Source organism: Mirounga leonina, unplaced genomic scaffold (assembly GCF_011800145.1).
Source record: "Mirounga leonina isolate KUSES-001 unplaced genomic scaffold, KU_Mleo_1.0 Mir_115, whole genome shotgun sequence".
In the NCBI taxonomy this organism is placed as follows: domain Eukaryota; kingdom Metazoa; phylum Chordata; class Mammalia; order Carnivora; family Phocidae; genus Mirounga; species Mirounga leonina.
This window is the reverse complement of record NW_023270268.1, coordinates 61,843,639-61,861,090: the sequence shown is the minus strand read 5'-3', so window position 1 is coordinate 61,861,090 and position 17,452 is coordinate 61,843,639.

Here is a 17,452-nt window from a genome sequence, read left to right as displayed (position 1 = left end):
GATTTATCCATTGGTCCTTGGAACTTGTTGATGAGCCCACAGGAAATATCATATCACATGACAAGTGATAATAAAATTAAACCAGCCTTGCAAGATTCCAGAAATACCAACCTCCTTTCTTACAACTTATTTTGATTTTTAAAAAGATTTATTCATTTTAGAGAGGGGAGGGGCAGGGCGCCTGGGTGGCTCAGTTGGTTAAGTGACTGCCTTCGGCTCAGGTCATGATCCTGGAGTCCCGGGATCGAGTCCCGCATCGGGCTCCCTGCTTGGCAGGGAGTCTGCTTCTCCCTCTGACCCTCCTCCCTCTCATGCTCTCTGTCTCTCATTCTCTCTCTCTCAAAAAAAAAAAAAAAAAGTTAGAGAGGGGAGGGGCAGAGGGAGAGAGAGAGGAACTCAAGCAGACTCCATGCTGAGCATGGAGCCTGACTCAGGGCTCCATCTCACGACCCTGAGATCAGACCTGAGCAGAAGCCAAGAGCTGGCTGCTTAACCAACTGAGCCACCCAGGTGCCCCCCTTATTTTGATTTTTATATTTCCAGAGGTACAAATGCATATATTCTCCCACATGTTCAATCTTCAGAAAAATATTCCTATTTAATTGGTAAGATTAAAACAGAAAAGAAGGGGAAAATCTTTTTAATGGCTAAAAATGTATCTAGTTAGAGTGGATACAGAATAAGACTGTGTTTAATTAGAACAAGTGAGCAAGTTATATCCAAATGTACATAAACACAAGGATTCATAACTTTATCTGCAGAACCAGTGATCAGAGAAAGGGACCATTGTTAAAAGGATAACATTTTGCTTTACATCTTCCTGTTAATTATTAATGTCCTTTGAATAATTTTAAATATTAAAAAAGTACTAGTCAAGCAGGTCATTTTAGCTTCTCCTTCATCCTCAATTGTCACTTAAAAAAATTTCAAGATACCTACAACTATATTTTATTTTTTAATTTTTTCAAATTTTAATTTTTTTTAAAGATGTTATTTATTTATTCATTTATTTGAGAGAGAGAGCATGAGCAGGGGGAGTGGTAGAGGGAGAGGGAGAAGCAGACTTCCCGCTGAGCGGGGAGCCTGACGGGAGCTCAATCCCAGGACCCTGAGATCACCACCTGAGCAAGTCAGATGCTTAACCAACTGAGCCACCCAGGCGCCCTTATTTTATACTTTTTAAGATTTTACTTATTTATTTCAGAGAGAGAGAGAGTGCGAGCTGGGGGAGGGGCAGAGGGAGAGAATCTCAAGGAAAGTCTGCACTGAGCTCGGAGCCAGACCTGGGACTCCAGGTGCTGGGCTGATCTCATGACTCTGAAATCATAATTTGAGCAGAAACAGAGTCAGGCATTCAACCGATTGAGCCACCCAGGCCCCCCACACAACTACGTTTTTAAAAAAGGAAATTAGGAAGAATATGCTCTGCTTTTCAAAGTAGTGATCTTTCTTTTTTCCTTTCTCATATGTATATTTGACTGAACTGTTAAACAGTTAATATGTTCATATGGTTCAAAAACCAAAACTACAATGGTATTTAAATAAACAATCACTCCTTTAGCTTCTTTTCTAGACCGAAACCTACTGATCAAGTCCACAGTTCACCTGACATTGGCTTTTGCCATTCATATACTTAAAAAACTTCTTTATGTTGATTTATTTTCACTGTATTTCTGTGAGATCAGTACAGTTTCCCCTCTGGTAGTGGCCTCAGAGAGTCTAGTGACCAGTCAGGATCAGGATAAAAATAGCTGCCACGTGCCTGCCAGCCATGGTGAGAATGCCAGCAAAGTACACAGGTGGGCTCTATGTCAGACATGGGCTTGCAATTCTGGCAAGGACACTGTTTGTGCCTTGAAATCTCAGGTCCCCCATGTGAGATCAGGTGCACAGCCACCTTCTTCCCCTTAGTTCATTGTACAACAGAACAATGTGGGACACAACTTGGTGTTCCTGAACTTTATTGGTGTCAAAAATTGTCTCTGGCAGAAGTTTGAATTTACCCATGAGTGAGATAGAATCTTTAAAATGAGAAAATATAGTGTTTATCTCGCACTTTATGTGATGCTGGAGACAAATCAGGAGGAAAGAGAGGAAGAGAGGGAGATGTACAGAATCCCTCCAGAGCAAGAAATGCCTAGATGCTGACCACTCCTCTTCCTCACACATGTCACCTAAAGGAAATGCCATGGAGATTAGTCACCAAAAGCAGATGAGACTATCTTATTTTGGCATCCCCATGAGCAGGCCTCAAGACAAGGGCTTGAGTGCAGGTACTGATCCCAAGAAGCCCACGTGAAGGAGTGGGAAAGTGGAATCAGGAAGGGGAAAGCCAGTAAAGGGCGAGTTAATGTGTGGGTTACTACTGTGGGCAACTGGGGCTCAGCCCTGCTGGGGACCTTCTAAGAAACCTCATGGAACACACCTCAGAATTGTCCCAATGAAAGACTAAGAGTTGGGTAAATAGCCATTTGGGTTATGCCTGAGCTAGATGCAATGAACCCCTGGGGTGCAGAGGGAAGCCTTCAGATTGACAAGCTGAGAGGTGCAGGTGCTTGAGATGGGAAAGGCCCCCCATAGTTGTAGGTGAACTCGGAAGGGGGCCCAAGGGATACGGAATAGGGCAGCAACAGTGTCTAGTGCTGTCGAGGCGATGTGGTTACCTTCTAATGTCATTCCATTAGATAACTGGCACAAATGCCTTTCTTCTGGAGTACCAGGCTCACCAGGCATAGGCATATTTCTACAAGGTTCTGTAGGGTCCATTGTCTGCAACAACACAGCAGGATTTTTTTTCACTGTTAGTCACACGTTTATTGAAGTAAGCAGTGAACTCAAGGCTATCAGGTTAATGGAGATGAAGAAATGAGGCATCAGAGACAAGTCTCATCTAATTTAAATCTAATTTAATGCCCTCCTTGGTAACATAACTGTTCTGGATTCTATGGTTCTTAGCTTTCTTTCTTTTTGCAATGCCAACCAAGGAGATTGAATGTGATCTATAAAATTTTGTTACACATCTGATCGAGTGGTTTATTATTTTTTAATCAATCCTCCAAGTTCTTACCTAAAATGTAAGCTATTTGCAATGTCTAGAGAAGTATCCCCATGCCATGGAGGTCCCCAGGAAGGAGGAGTCACTGACATCTGCCACACCCAAATGTTCTCTGCTCCATTTGGAGCTAGTTTCTTTTCATCCTCACACAGGTGAGCAAGTGCTTTTTTACTTACCACCATCATATTTCTTGGGGCCCAAATTTTCTTTTATAAATATCACTGTCTGATGTTATAAACTGAATTTTTATGCCCCCCCTTCCTATGTTGAAACCTAATCTCCAATATGATGGTATTAAGAGGTGACTCTTTAGGGGGTGATTAGATCATGAGGGTAGACCCCTTATGAATAGGATTAGTGCCTTAGAAAAGAGACACCAGAGAGCTCCCTAGCCCCTTTTGCCATGTGAGGGTATAGCAAGAGAGTGGGCATTAGTGAACCAAGAGGTGGGTTGTCACTGGACGCTGAACCTGCTGGTGTCTTCACCTTGGATTCCCCTGCATCCAGAATTGTAAGAAATAAATTTCTGCATTTAAAAGCCACCCAGACTATGGTATTGGTATTCTGTTATAGCAGCCTGAATGGACCAAGTTATCTTTTTGAGGCTATGTTGTTGTATTTTGAATGTCCCAAATTTTATATATTATATATATATTATATACAGGTATTTTATTTTATAAATATATTTATTATATATTATATATATTTTTATGTATATACATTTTATATATAGTTTTTGATAGACTTTATTTTTAGAGCAGTTTTAGGTTCACAGCAAAATTGAATAGACAGAACAGGGAGTTCCCATTTGTCTCCCCCTGCCCCACATGCATAGCCTTCCTCACTAGGAACAGCCTACACCAGAGTGGTACATCTGGGAAAGTGGTATCATCAGCGAACCCACACTGACACATCACTATCTCCCAAAGTGCACAGTATACCTTACTTAGTGCTCACTCTTAGTGTTGTACATTCTATGGGTTTTGACAAATGTAAAATGACATACATCTGCCATTATTGTGTCATACAGAATAGTTTCACTGTCTTAAATCAAATTATATTTCAAAGTCAGGAGACTTCCAAGGAAATATTTGGGGGTTGACCAGATCTTTCCCTTCATCAGCAAGGTACATGTTTGAGCTCCAAATCTAGGTTTCTACAAATTTACCATTTGGGGAGTCATGGGATCAACCCATAAGTCTTTCTTTTTTTTTTCCAAGATGACATTTTAAAAACCCATAGGTCTTTAGATGTCACTTTTCACATTTTCAGGGTATCCTCTTCTATTTTAGAAACATCTAGACGACTTGTGAGCCAAGGTCACTTTGGCACGGCCGATGAAATGCTCTTGAGAGCACATGCAGATGGGGATATGCACTCTGAATGCAGTGTGTCTGGTAATCCCAAGTGCGCGAGGGCACCGATGCTTAGGTTTGCATTCAGGAAGGATTTCTCTGACCCAGAGCTCTAATCCGGGATGCCCAGCACTTTAGGAGGATGAGGACTCCTTAATCTCTGTCTTCAGACTCTTACCCTTAACAAACCCCTCCAGGCAGCACACAGACGATTTAGCCAGTGCTAATTCTGTCTCAACTGATTAGGGCAGTAGTAGTAAGACATGAACTTCATGAACTAAAGCTCTTGCCAAATCAGCAGATATTTACAAATGCTTGCCTTGTGCCTAGTAGCCAGGTGCCAATTTGATTCTATTTCCGTCTCTCATTGGCTACACTGTGACCATTTATTAAACTCGGTGCAATTTGAGTTTGGCCAAGCCCGAATTTGAGCAATTACCTATTGAATATTTGTTGCATGTAAGAATGCTTGAATTCTGGGATTTTATTCATTGAAATAAATGAATGTTTAAATAACTTCTGTATTTGATAAGTTTTTACATTTACGAAGGGTGGATTAGTAGAATTAAATGTTTCTACAATTCCGAAAAAAATAAATTCTTAAAACTAGCGGGAGATATTTACAGAGTTCTTTTGTTTAAGGTGTAAAACAATCCTTAGTAGCTTCACACATTCACTATTCTAGTTGTCCTATATTAATGTGGGTTCTGAAAAGCATTTTAATACTAAAGCATAATTCACACTTATTTTTAAGTATATTTTCAGGGTTTTTTTTTTTTTAAAGATTTTATTTATTTATTTGAGAGAGAAAGAGAATGAGAAAGAGAGAGAGAGCACATGAGAGTGGGAAGGGTCAGAGGGAGAAGCAGACTCCCTGCTGAGCAGGGAGCCTGATGCGGGACTCCATCCCGGGACTCCAGGATCACGATCCAAGCCAAAGGCAGTTGCCCAACCAACTGAGCCACCCAGGCGCCCTATTTTCAGTTTTTAAAAATAATAAATGATCCTATTTTTAAAAAATAGGAAGGCCAAGGAGCTATCCAAAAGTATTTCATTATCAGTACCCATATCAGAAAAATTCACTGTGAGAAGAGCAGTCATGCTAATTTCTCACAGTTACAGTTAGAAGTGTGAACAGTCTATTTTCATATCCAATAAGAAAAAAGTTTTAAAAAATAATTACATAAAATCTTGTGTAAAATGTAAATAATTGTACTGATATTCAAAGTACATTTGTTAATTGAAATAAACCTTAATGTAAGACTCAATGAATAAATTGGCATAAAATATTTGACTGTTTCTAATTGTAGATACACGTAATTTCCTGAGATTACAAGGGTCTAAAATTATTCAAGCCCTTATTTCAAGTGAAAGAAATACTTATATTTAAAGTATCTTTACCCCAAATGTGCATCATGGCCATTTATAACAGGACAAATGACATTGCTCCTTAAAATCTGAGTGGCTGATGTCACCTTAGGCCCCATCCCACCTCTTCCGCAAGGTCTCTGCCCTTGCCTGAGGATTTCATCCTCGTGGGCGCTCTGGCTCTGAGTCCGTGCTCTTGTGGGATTCCCAGTCTACCCCATGGCCCACCTCCTATAGCTCTTCCTTCCTCACGGCTCTACGCTGACTCCGAATGCCATCCATTTCCCTCAATATCCACATAAAACCACCCACACAAGCCAACATGTGTATAGTCAACTTACCTAGATGTTGGCCAATTGGAGGTTGGGGGGAGCAGAGAGCGTTGTGTCAAAAACAGTTTAAAACTGGACATTAAATTTCTCCACCATAAAACATTCTTTTGAGGACTTTTGACATTTCAGGCCCAGGCTTCTCATTCTTTTTCTTGGCCTTCTCTCAGCCAGTCCCCCAACAATGCCAAAATTCCTCCTGTTTTGTTTTGCAGAGGACCTCTACACCTTCCTCCTGATTCTGCTCTGAGCCTCTCCTGGATGCCTTTGATTCTGGGTCTCTGCATATTCCCTCCCCTCCCCATCCTTGCCAAGGATAGCGAAGAGACTTAGAGACTTCTTTTCTACTGGTTTGAATTATGCCACGAACGTCCCACTTTAGAAGGCGGCTAGATGTAATTTTTGTTTTAAATAACAAGTCTTGCTCTGTTATACCAGCACCATATAAATGAAATGAGCTCTCCCTGCAGTGGTAAGCAGTACTGCCAACAAAGGCAGTTAATACCGAGGCACTGGGCAGCGGCCCTAAAATATATCTCACTTTTACAAAAGGCGCTACAGATTTAGCACTTGGCTAAACGCACCGCATCACAACACATACCCTGGAAAGTGTCCCATGAAGACTGATGATGTGTGTGCTTCCCTCACCTCTCCTTTCTTTTCACTCTGGAAGCTCATTGTCATTTCAGCCCTGCATGCCTCCTTGAAATGTAAAGTGCTAGGCACGTTTGCAAGTGTCTAATGAAAAAGACTAAACCTCTGTCATCGTTAAATAAATGGAAATGATGTAATAGCTTTACTACTTCGATATAATTTATGTGTCACTATAGGTTGAATAAATCATGTTCATTTTCTCCAAGAGATTGTGAGGCAAAACGCATTATATATAAATTTGTATGAGAACCAAAGTGAAATCTAGCAGCACCCTTATAACCGAACTGAATTTTAGATATTTTAGGTAGATTGTTGTAAAGAATGAGTGAAGAAATATTAACATAGTGTTTTTCATGATTATCATTGATTGTTCCTCAATTTTTTTTTCTACAGGTTTCTACTCTGACATTTCGTAGTCCATACATCATGACAATTTTTGGAATATAGTTATCTGCAGTAATGAAAGGCCATTAAAATAATAATGCATTGTAAATGTATGGCAGCAACACAAAGAAGCAGGTACTTAATCGATTTGAAGATGAGAAAACACTTAATAAATTTACATACAACTTTGAGCTGACTTTATTTTAAATAAACTTCCTTTTACTTTTACTTAAAAAAAAAAAACCTCAGGCATGATAGTATTTATTTATTTGGCATGAGCAGTATATCATTAGTAACTCTTCAGTAAGTTCAGCCAAATAAGAATTTATTAGCTAACATATTATTAGCAATAAAGGAGCCAACAAAATTTATAGATAAACCAAAGCATTTCTTTATAAAAATTTATTTTTCTGAAGTCTAATTTGTTTTGTTTTTATAATGTACCCAGTGATTTTGGCAGGAATGCTGTGATGGTATTTATACAAGATTATTTCCTTACTTCTCCGCCGGGCATTGGATGAGCATATATTTGCATTCTTTTTAAGATAAAAGTGTCCCTTTATTTTATATGTGCATTTTACTAAAAGCAACTAGCCTGAGTTTGGACTAATTAAAGTGTAGCTGTATATACTTACATCCTCTGTGAAGTCTTCCTGGTTTTGACATTGCTCATGCAAGAAGCATCCAAAGACTTCCCTTGCAGAAGCGATTCTGGCTGCAGATTTAAAAGCACATCTGACAACTGTTCCAGAAACTGTCTTAATTAATTCACCTTGCCTTAAATACGAACTCAACTAAGTTGATTAGTCCTATTTCATGACAGAAACGTTGCCCTCCGATATCCTCTAAAGATAGGGGAAAAGACGCTAAGCCCCAGGAAACTGCACTGAAGTGTACATAAACCTGTCTCAGAGTTTAGTCTTTAGTTTAATCCTTCCTTAGCCTCTAAGATGCTTTGTGGGCATTCACTTAATGCCCCTCTTCAATTTGACGCAGAAGGAAAATACTAGGAGAATAAGTAATAAGTTTTCTTTGATGGCAATATGACCTATTTCATATTTCCAACAGGTTTTGAGTGGGAAAATTCCTTCACAAGTAAGGAAAAAAAACCAAGTTATTTTTCACAGAGCTGCAAAATTAAACAGAAGAGGCAATCTATTTAAGGAAGAAGCTTCTAGGAAGTACAACTGTACTTTCTGATAGACAAGAAGAAAGCCCTTCACAGTCTGTGTGAGAGCTGCGATCTATATAAAAGAGAAAATATGGAATTTTGAAAATGTGATCTGTTTTATTTACTAGTGAAACATTTGTAGCTTTGAAAAAGAACATTAATAATTTTTATTCCTAATAATTTGCTAGTGGAAAGTACAAAATAAGAATCCAAGACAAAAATTAGAATTATGTTACAAGTAGTGCTTTAGGTTTCCTGTTTGAAGATAACTTGCTTCTTTGTTGACACACATTTTTTTCTTTTTTCTTTTTTTTTAAAGATTTTATTTATTTATTTGAGAGAGAGAGAGAGAGCATATGAGGGGGGGAGGGTCAGAGGGAGAAGCAGACTCCCTGCCGAGCAGGGAGCCCGATGCGGGACTCAATCCCGGGACTCCAGGATCATGACCTGAGCCGAAGGCATTCGCCCAACCAACTGAGCCACCCAGGCGCCCAACACACATTTTTTTCTTTAAGATTTTCTTTATTTATTTGAGAGAGAGAGAGCACACACAAGTGGGGGGAGGAACAGAGGGCGACTGACAATCAGACTCCCCACTGAGCAGGGAGATGGACTCAGGGCTCAATCCCAGGACCCCGAGATCATGGCCTGAGCCGAAGTCAGACGTTTCACCGACTGAGGCAGCCAGGCGCCCCAGTTGACACACATTTTTATCATTGGCTATTGAGGTCACTAAAAAAAATACTGTATGGGATGCACTGATTTCACTCTGGGGTTCTTTCTCCTGAAACGGCAGTCAACAGCAGGGATTTACATGATTAACAGACCCTGTCACGTCTCAGGCCCGCCATTTGTGAGCTTGATGACCTGCCTAAGTCATTGAACTTCTCTGAGTCTCAGTTTCCTCATCTCAGCAGAGTCTCATAGAGTTTCTCTGAGACATGAAGGCAACAATGTAGACAAAGTATTTGGTAGTTCCCACTAGGTGCTAATTATTATGTTAGATAATGACATTATAATGGAGTCCTCTGTTGAAAAGCCCTGGGAGAAATTTTTCTCAGCCTACAGTGCTAGGAATAATTGGGCTTTTCCCTGAGAAATCCAGCCAAAACAAAATCTCAAGGATCATGTATCTAGTGCATGTCTTTCTTTACATTGGCTACTAGGAAGCTCAGAGCCAAATTTGTGGGGCCTGCCTTTAGGCATGCATTTTAAAATTAGAAAATATCCATGACTTTATCTTATTTTTCCTAATGTGGTTTTCCTTTTGCCTTGATTTCTTTACTCAACTGTCTCTCTCTTTGTATCATATGTGTATATTAAAATCTCTGCTAATAAATAATAAATGCACATAGATTTTCATTTGAGGCCTGATAGGCCTCAAATTAGAAGAGCCTGTGTCTGCAAGGCTTGTCAATACCCTGCTAAACAAGAACTTACAAATGCACTGCTTTCGTACAAGCAACATCCTAAAGGGGAATTCAGTTCCTGGCCAGCCCATAAACACCCATCTAACAGTGTAACAGCAGTCCCCATTCCAAGATAGAGCTACCATATATAGTCCTGTTCTCTGGAAATGTGATCAGAGTCCCGGTCGGGTTCATGAATGACACGGCTTCTCCTGGCCCGGCCCTGGATGCCTGTCTCTGCCCCACGAGCAGCTGTTACTCCTTTCACTCTTCAACACCAGCTCCTGCTATATGAAGGAAGGAAGGAAGGTGAGGAACTCTGACAGGTGGAATGGGGGGATGAGGAGAAACAGTGGCTTCCGGAGAGTCTGGGGACTCCAACTGGAAGTGGGAGAGAAGAGGCAGAAGCTTCTGGTATCCAGTCAGCACACATGGGTCTGATTGTGCCAATTGTTAAAAAAAGACTAAAATCTCCTGCTCTGGTTAGAAAAGAGTGAGTGCCCCGAGCCCCCAAGTATTCCTCCATCCTGTTGTTCCAGGATTTCCCCCCAGACACCCCCACCCCACGGTACAGCATCTAAAGAGAAGGCTCCTAACAGGCAGAGGGCTGTAGGTCGCTGCTCCAGCACCCTGGCCAAAATCCAGTCAGACTGGTCTGTACTGGAGGTGACTGCCTCTGAACGAGAGAGAGAGAGAGAGAGAGAGAGAGAGAGAAAGGTCACAGTGCTGAGAAGGAGTACAAGTGAGAGAAGGAGAGCAATGGCTACAAAAGAGGGAGAAAGGGAGGACTGGCGGGACCCTGGCGATTTGGGGAGAAGCTAGAAGAAGCTCCACAGGCAGAGAGGAACGGGCGAGGATGAGACCAGCCATGGGCGTGCACATTATTTGTTAGGCAGTCAGGAGTGTTGGAAGTTTGCACCCTACACTCAGTATGAAGAAAAGCCTCTTTATTTTCTTGCAGTTGGTCTAGTCTCCTTCAAAAGTCCTATTCTCCAGGTAAGAGGTGATAAACTACGTTTAGTCCAATCTGGTAAATTCAAACGTACCCAACAATGCAAAGAGACCATGTCTCTTGGGTAATTCAGTTTCTTCCGAGATTAAATTGTCTCCTTTGGATCTTTTCTCCATCTCCCTTTCTTCCTTAAGATGCTGCATGAGTTGGGCATGGGCAACATACAGTGTCCTCGTGGGGGAAGGGGTGAGTTGAGGGACCATATCCTGCCCTCTGGCTCTCGGGTGCTGCTTCAGGCTGGAGGCTCTGCTGGCTTCCCATGGGGACATCATGGCCTGGTCTGCTCGCCAAGAGGCCCTACCTGCTGACTCAGCGTCTGACACAGCAAAGCCTCTGAGGTTTGGCTGTTCATCCTCCGGCTGAGATGGTCCTCCCTGCAGCTCCTAACCACAGAGTCATCTTTGCTCTGAGACTGGGGACCCACTCTAGCAAGCTTCCCAGACAGAGCCTCTTCTACTTTCATATCATCTGAGGGGATGCAGGCACTTCTAGATCCCTCCTTCCACACCACTCAGGGTCACTCAGGAAAGCTAACTCAGGTCCCTGGTATCAAAGCATAGACCACCTTCTTCCTTACTTGCTGGGACTTCCCTGATGTGCACCTATGAGCAGGGACCGCAGTCCTCACTCTTGATATGCTCACCAAAGGGGATGATCTGGAATTGGGCTATCCATCCTCTCTCTACAAACTCTAGTTTTAAGGACAAATGTCTCAATTAAGCAGATGAAAAAAGGAAGTTGGGGACTCAAAACCAGCGCCCTCCCACCCTGACCCCCACCCCATGCATGATGCAAGTTCTCCGCCCCCCCGTGGCCCTAAGCCTCATGGCTCTGCCTCTGGGCCATCTTGCTGCCTTTATATTATCACATCTTTGTATTTTCTCCATCTATTTTTTAAAAAAATAAAGTTAGCTTTCAAACTTGGTTTATTACTAAAGTTCTTACTGACTTACCATCAGTGACTTCTCTAAATGTGGAAAGGATACACTGAAATATAAAGATGGCCTTAGAACTATTTTGTATCATTTGTTTTGATACTGAGACACTTCTGATCCACCATGCACTTGAAATTATTTTCTCCTGTAGGGTTGAGAGCTCTTTTCCTGGAAGATAAGCATGTAAGTAGAGAGATGGAATGTAATAGTATTTGTTCTAAAGACATGTTTTCTATGTAAACAAAAGACTTCCAAAGAAAGAATAGGAAATATTCCTTCTTCCTCTGTATTTCCCTTTCCTTGCCCAGAATGTAGATGGTGATTATTTCACGATCTAAGGAAATTGTGAAAAATGGAGATCTCTAGCTTAATGAGATTTTGATTCATTTATTAAAAATATGGTAGCATTAAATAATTTCTTCTGAAATTGTTATATGCTAATTTTTAATGCTTCACAATTTAATTGCTTAACAGAAGACTATTTGGTATAAGCCTTGTATGAATGAAAGTATTTGCTTATGTAAATAACTGAGCTGGAAATAGCAAATGTACTTTACATCAATTTGCATATATTCAAGGCTACGAAATATGGTACTGTTACAATGGCAATTCCATTGAATCAGTGAACTCTGATTTATTTCTTACTCATGCGTATTTTACAAGTGGACAACAATTTGGAAATGGTAAGACAAGAAAGATAATGAACAGAGGTTTTCATTTCTCTAGATGCTAGTTTTACTTGCCGTTTTCCTTCATGTTATCAATTTTTAAAAGCTCACTTTCCTTAATATCCCCATTCAAAAATAATTACTAAGATTTAGAAAGCCATGAACCCTGAAAATAAAAATAATATTTAAAAATTATTTTCTGCATAGCAATGTGCTTTTAAAACATCACTTGATCTTAAATAACACTTTTTTTTTTTTTTAATGGGGGGCTGAGGGAAAGGAAGAGAGAGAGAATCATCTTAACAACTCTTCTAGGAAATTTGGATCTAGACTACTTGGCCTTGTCACAAAACTTCTGGGATTGAACACATTTTTGTTATGTGGGTATTAGTTATAATGGAATTTGATTCCAAAAAATTATTAGCATTTCTTTAAATAATAAAACTCTTCCCCACAAAGGATGATCATGGAAAATGGGAACTACAGTTGCCGTGTTCTTGAAGCTCTATAAAATAAATATTGAGCTCTTTTGCTGAGTGTTATTATGATTCACGAGTAACATATTTTTACTGCCATTAGAACACTTGCAAAATTAAGCTAGAATTACCTCAGTTGACTGCTATTAGCCAAAGCACCAGCATTCGGTGCCAAGAATAAATCCTTGTAATGAGAGACTTCAACAGTTGTACAAAACAGGCTTTTTAAGATTGGTTTCTGGAAACTAAATATTACTTGCTGTGACAAACGGCCTATCATTAATAGATATTTAGCCCCGACTAGTTAAATGGACTTAACAATGTAAAAATGTTTACAGAAGTCGCATAATAATACCAATGATATATTTTTTTTCTTTTTTAAAGATTTTATTTATTTATATGAGAGAGAGTGCACGTGAGCATGAGTGTGCGCGGGTGAGTGGGGGCAGGGGCAAAGGGAGAGACTCTCAAGCAGAATGAGCTGAACACCGGAGCCTGACTCAGAGCTCCATCTCACCACCTCGAGATCATGACCCTGAGATCATGACCTGAACTGTAGTCAAGAATCAGATGCTTAACCAACTGAGCCACCCAGATACCCCTATTTTTTCTTTACTTACAGTCTTCTTTTTGGTAAGGCACCACTGTTGTTTTATAAAGATTACGCATTCATACCAAAAACGCTTAGGTTTTTTTTTTTTGAAAGCAGTAAGAGCATTTGATCAAATCCTCAAAAGGTACAATAATGCAATAACTGCATTTCACATGCAGTGCATCATTGATGAAATCAGAAGTGACCCCAGGTTCCCTCACTCCTCCAGCTTAGTGCTCGGACTCCTAGAATGAACAACATCCTGTTGCGAAGCAATCTTGGATGTCTATATTTTATATCTAAATAATGAATCACTCTTATGAGTGCCACATGGCATGAAATATCTTCTTTTTTTAATTGTGGTAAAATACACTTAACGTAAAGTTTATCATCTTAACCATGTTTAAGCACAGTTTAGCAGCAAGTTCATTCACATTGTTGTACGACCAATCCCCAGAACTCTTTTCATCTTGCAAAACTGAAACTCTGTTCCCATTAAAAAAAACTCCCCTTCCCCGTCTCCTCCCCCTCCCCCCAACTCTCAGCAACCACCATTCTACTTTCTGTTTCTATGATTTTTACTATTCTGGGTACCACATGTAAGTGGATTCGGTACAGTATTTGTTCTTTTGTGACTGGCTTATTTCACTTAGCATCATGTCCTCAAGTTTAATTTCCTCCCTTTTTAAGGCTGAGTAAAATTCCATTGTATGTATATACCACCTTTTAAAAACTCATTCATCCATTAATGGACTTTTGGGTTGCTTCTACCCCTTGGCTACTATGAATAATGTTACTATGAAAATGGGTGTGCAAGTATCTCTTTAAGACCCTGCTTTCAATTCTTTTGAGTATATACCCAGAAGTGAAATTTCTGGATCATATGGTAATTTCTATTTTTAACTTTTTGAGGAACTACTCTATAGTTTTCCACAGCAGCTGCACTACTAGATTCCTGCCAGTAAAGCACAAGGATTCCAATTTCTCCACATCTTTGCCAACACTTGCTATTTCTGTCTTGTGTATGGAGAGGTGTGTGTGTTTTATAATAGTGATCGTACTGGGTGTGAAGTGGGATCTGATTGTAGTTTTGATTTGCATTTCCCTTGTGATTAGTGATGTTGAACGTATTTTCACGTGCTTGTTGGACATTTGTTTGTCTTCTTTAGAGGAATGTCTGTTCAAGTCCCTTGCCCATCTTTTAATTGAGTTGCTTGTGTTTGCTTGTTGTTGTTGTCTAATTGTTGGAGTTCTTTACATATTCTGGGTCTTAGCCCCATACCAGATATATGACTTTCTCCTGTTACTGCATGGTATCGCTTAGATGTAGAATTGAAAAAGAAGAAAGAGAAAAAAAAGGTCAAACTCATAGACACAGAAAGTAGAAAAGTGGTTGCCAGGGGCTGGGAGGTAAAAGAAATAGGGAAAATTTGGTAAAAGGGTACAAGCTTTCAGTTAGGATGAATAAGATCTGAATATCAAATGTAAAACATGGTAAATATGATTAATAATACTGTATTGTATAGTCTGGATTTGCTAAGAGCATAGAACTTAAATGCTCTCACCACCACCCCCCAAAAAAGTAAATATGTGGGATAATGGATAGGTTAATTAACTTGATAGGGAGAATACTTTCACAACATGTATGTATATCAAATCATCACATTGTACATTTAAATATCTTATAATTTTGTCAATTACACCTCTATAAAGCTGAAAAAATTTATAAATATTGAAAGAATAGTTCCTCAATTTTTTGTGCTATTCTCTAAGTAATGGCTTCTCAGAGATATGACACTTAACATTTCCATCTGGATTATTAACATTTTCTCTATCACCCTCTTAAGTCTACGATCAACAAAACAATATATCAAACTCTGATTCATAGCATTCTCTGATTTCTGTGGCATCCATACTCCCACCATGGCAGATCTCAAGCCACCACGGTCCCTGAAGAGATGCACAGCAGTGCATTGTTATGCGTTGTTTCCATCATTCTGATAAGTAGATGTAAATCATCTCAAAAACATAGAAAATAGTAAAATGTGGTAAAATAATTAGGAAGAAATAAGTTTTGAGTATGTATTATGTTTATTTTTAAGATAATGGATTCAGTTGTGAGTCTGTATGATTCAATTTTTAATAATGGATATGTTTAACAACCAACATGCAAAATCCCTAAGAATGTTTTTTTTAGAGATTTTATTTATAGATAGAGAGCACAAGTAGGCAGAGTGGCAGGCAGAGGGAGAGGGAGAAGCAGACTCTCCACTGAGCAGGGAGCCCGATGTGGGGCTCGATCCCAGGACCCCAGGATCATGACCTGAGCCGAAGGCAGCCGCTTAACCGACTGAGCCACCCAGGCGCCCCCAAAATCCCTAAGAGTTTTATAATCAGCTCTTGTGAGTTGCTGTAAGCTGGCCCAGCACAATGCTGCTTAGACCACTTCTGCCCTCAAACGTCCGCACTCCTTCCACCCCCAACATTCTGCTTGGGTTTCTAAAATAGTGTATAACTTTGGCCTCTCCTTGAAAGCTTTTTTTTTTTTTTTTAAGATTTTATTTATTTATTTCAGAGAGAGAGAATGAGAGAGAGAGAGCACATGAGAGGGGAGAGGGTCAGAGGGAGAAGCAGGCTCCTTGCTGAGCAGGGAGCCCGATGAGGGACTCGATCCCGGGACTCCAGGATCATGACCTGAGCTGAAGGCAGTCGCTTAACCAACTGAGCCACCCAGGCACCCTCCTTGAAAGCTTTTAAATAAGTCTCCACTAATTGCTTTTCAAAGTCCTTCGAAATCCGGCCCCTGCACCCTGCTTGACTCTGGGCCCTGTTGCCTCCCCATTTCTCTGGAAAGCCTTCCTCCTTTCTCACCCAAGTTCAGCCTTTCCTTCAGGGTCCAGCTCCAATTCCATAGGCTGTACAAAACCTTCCCTGGGTGCCTCAGTCATTTCTCTTATCACGTTATTGCCCTTACAGTTTCTACCAGAAGATACACCCTGAATGAACTCGTATTTTCATTGACACTATTTTGTCATCACATGTTGTTCCTCATTTTCCAGTGATAATGTATTAGATACGGCCAGCATCTCCAATGGGAAGGTCAGGGAAAGACTGGTGTTTCATACGGCTTGAGTACCCTCGCTGGGTATCTTCGTGCATTCAGAACTATTTATTGAGCATCTACTATGTATCAGGGGCTATGCTAGACATCAGGGATACATTTGTAAAAGTCTTTGTAAAGGAAGAAGACGTAAGTTTGTCTTTTTTTTTTTTTAAAGATTTTATTTATTTATTCATGACAGACAGAGAGAGAGAGAGAGAGGCAGAGGGAGAAGCAGGCTCCCAAGGAGCAGGGAGCCCGATGCGGGACTCGATCCCAGGACCCTGAGATCATGACCTGAGCCGTAGGCAGACGCCCAACCATCTGAGCCACCCAGGCGCCCCATAAGTTTGTCTTTGCCAACCTCAGCGGAAAAGCACACACCAAGCATTAAAAATAATTAAATGAAGTTTGGAGGGTAAAGTATATAAACAGAACCACCAAATTTTAGAACTAGCAGAGATCGTAGACCAGGCATTCTCACTGGAGACAATGATGTCTCCACAGGGACTTTGTGGAACACTATTGAAGGTTTTTGGTTTTCAGTTGTTCAGAGCACTTACGGGATTTATGGGTATTTCCAGGGATAGGAGACATCCTGCAGTGTGTGGATAGTCCCATTCAACAAAGGACGGCATTACCTCACCTGATTTTTAAGAGTTTCACTGGGAATTCACAAAGATAAATTATAATTAGCAAAGCTCAGAATTAGAACTCTACATGAAATACAAAGCTTTCTCTTGTGTGGTTTTTGAAATACACAGATTTTTTTTTAATTTAAAGATTTTTTTAAAAAATTTATTTATTTGACACACACAGAGGGAGAGCACAAGCAGGGGGAGTGGTAGGCAGAGGGAGAAGCAGACTCCCCGCTGAGCAGGGAGCCCGATGCGGGACTCTATCCCAGGACCCCGGGATCATGACCTGAGCTGAAGGCAGAAGCT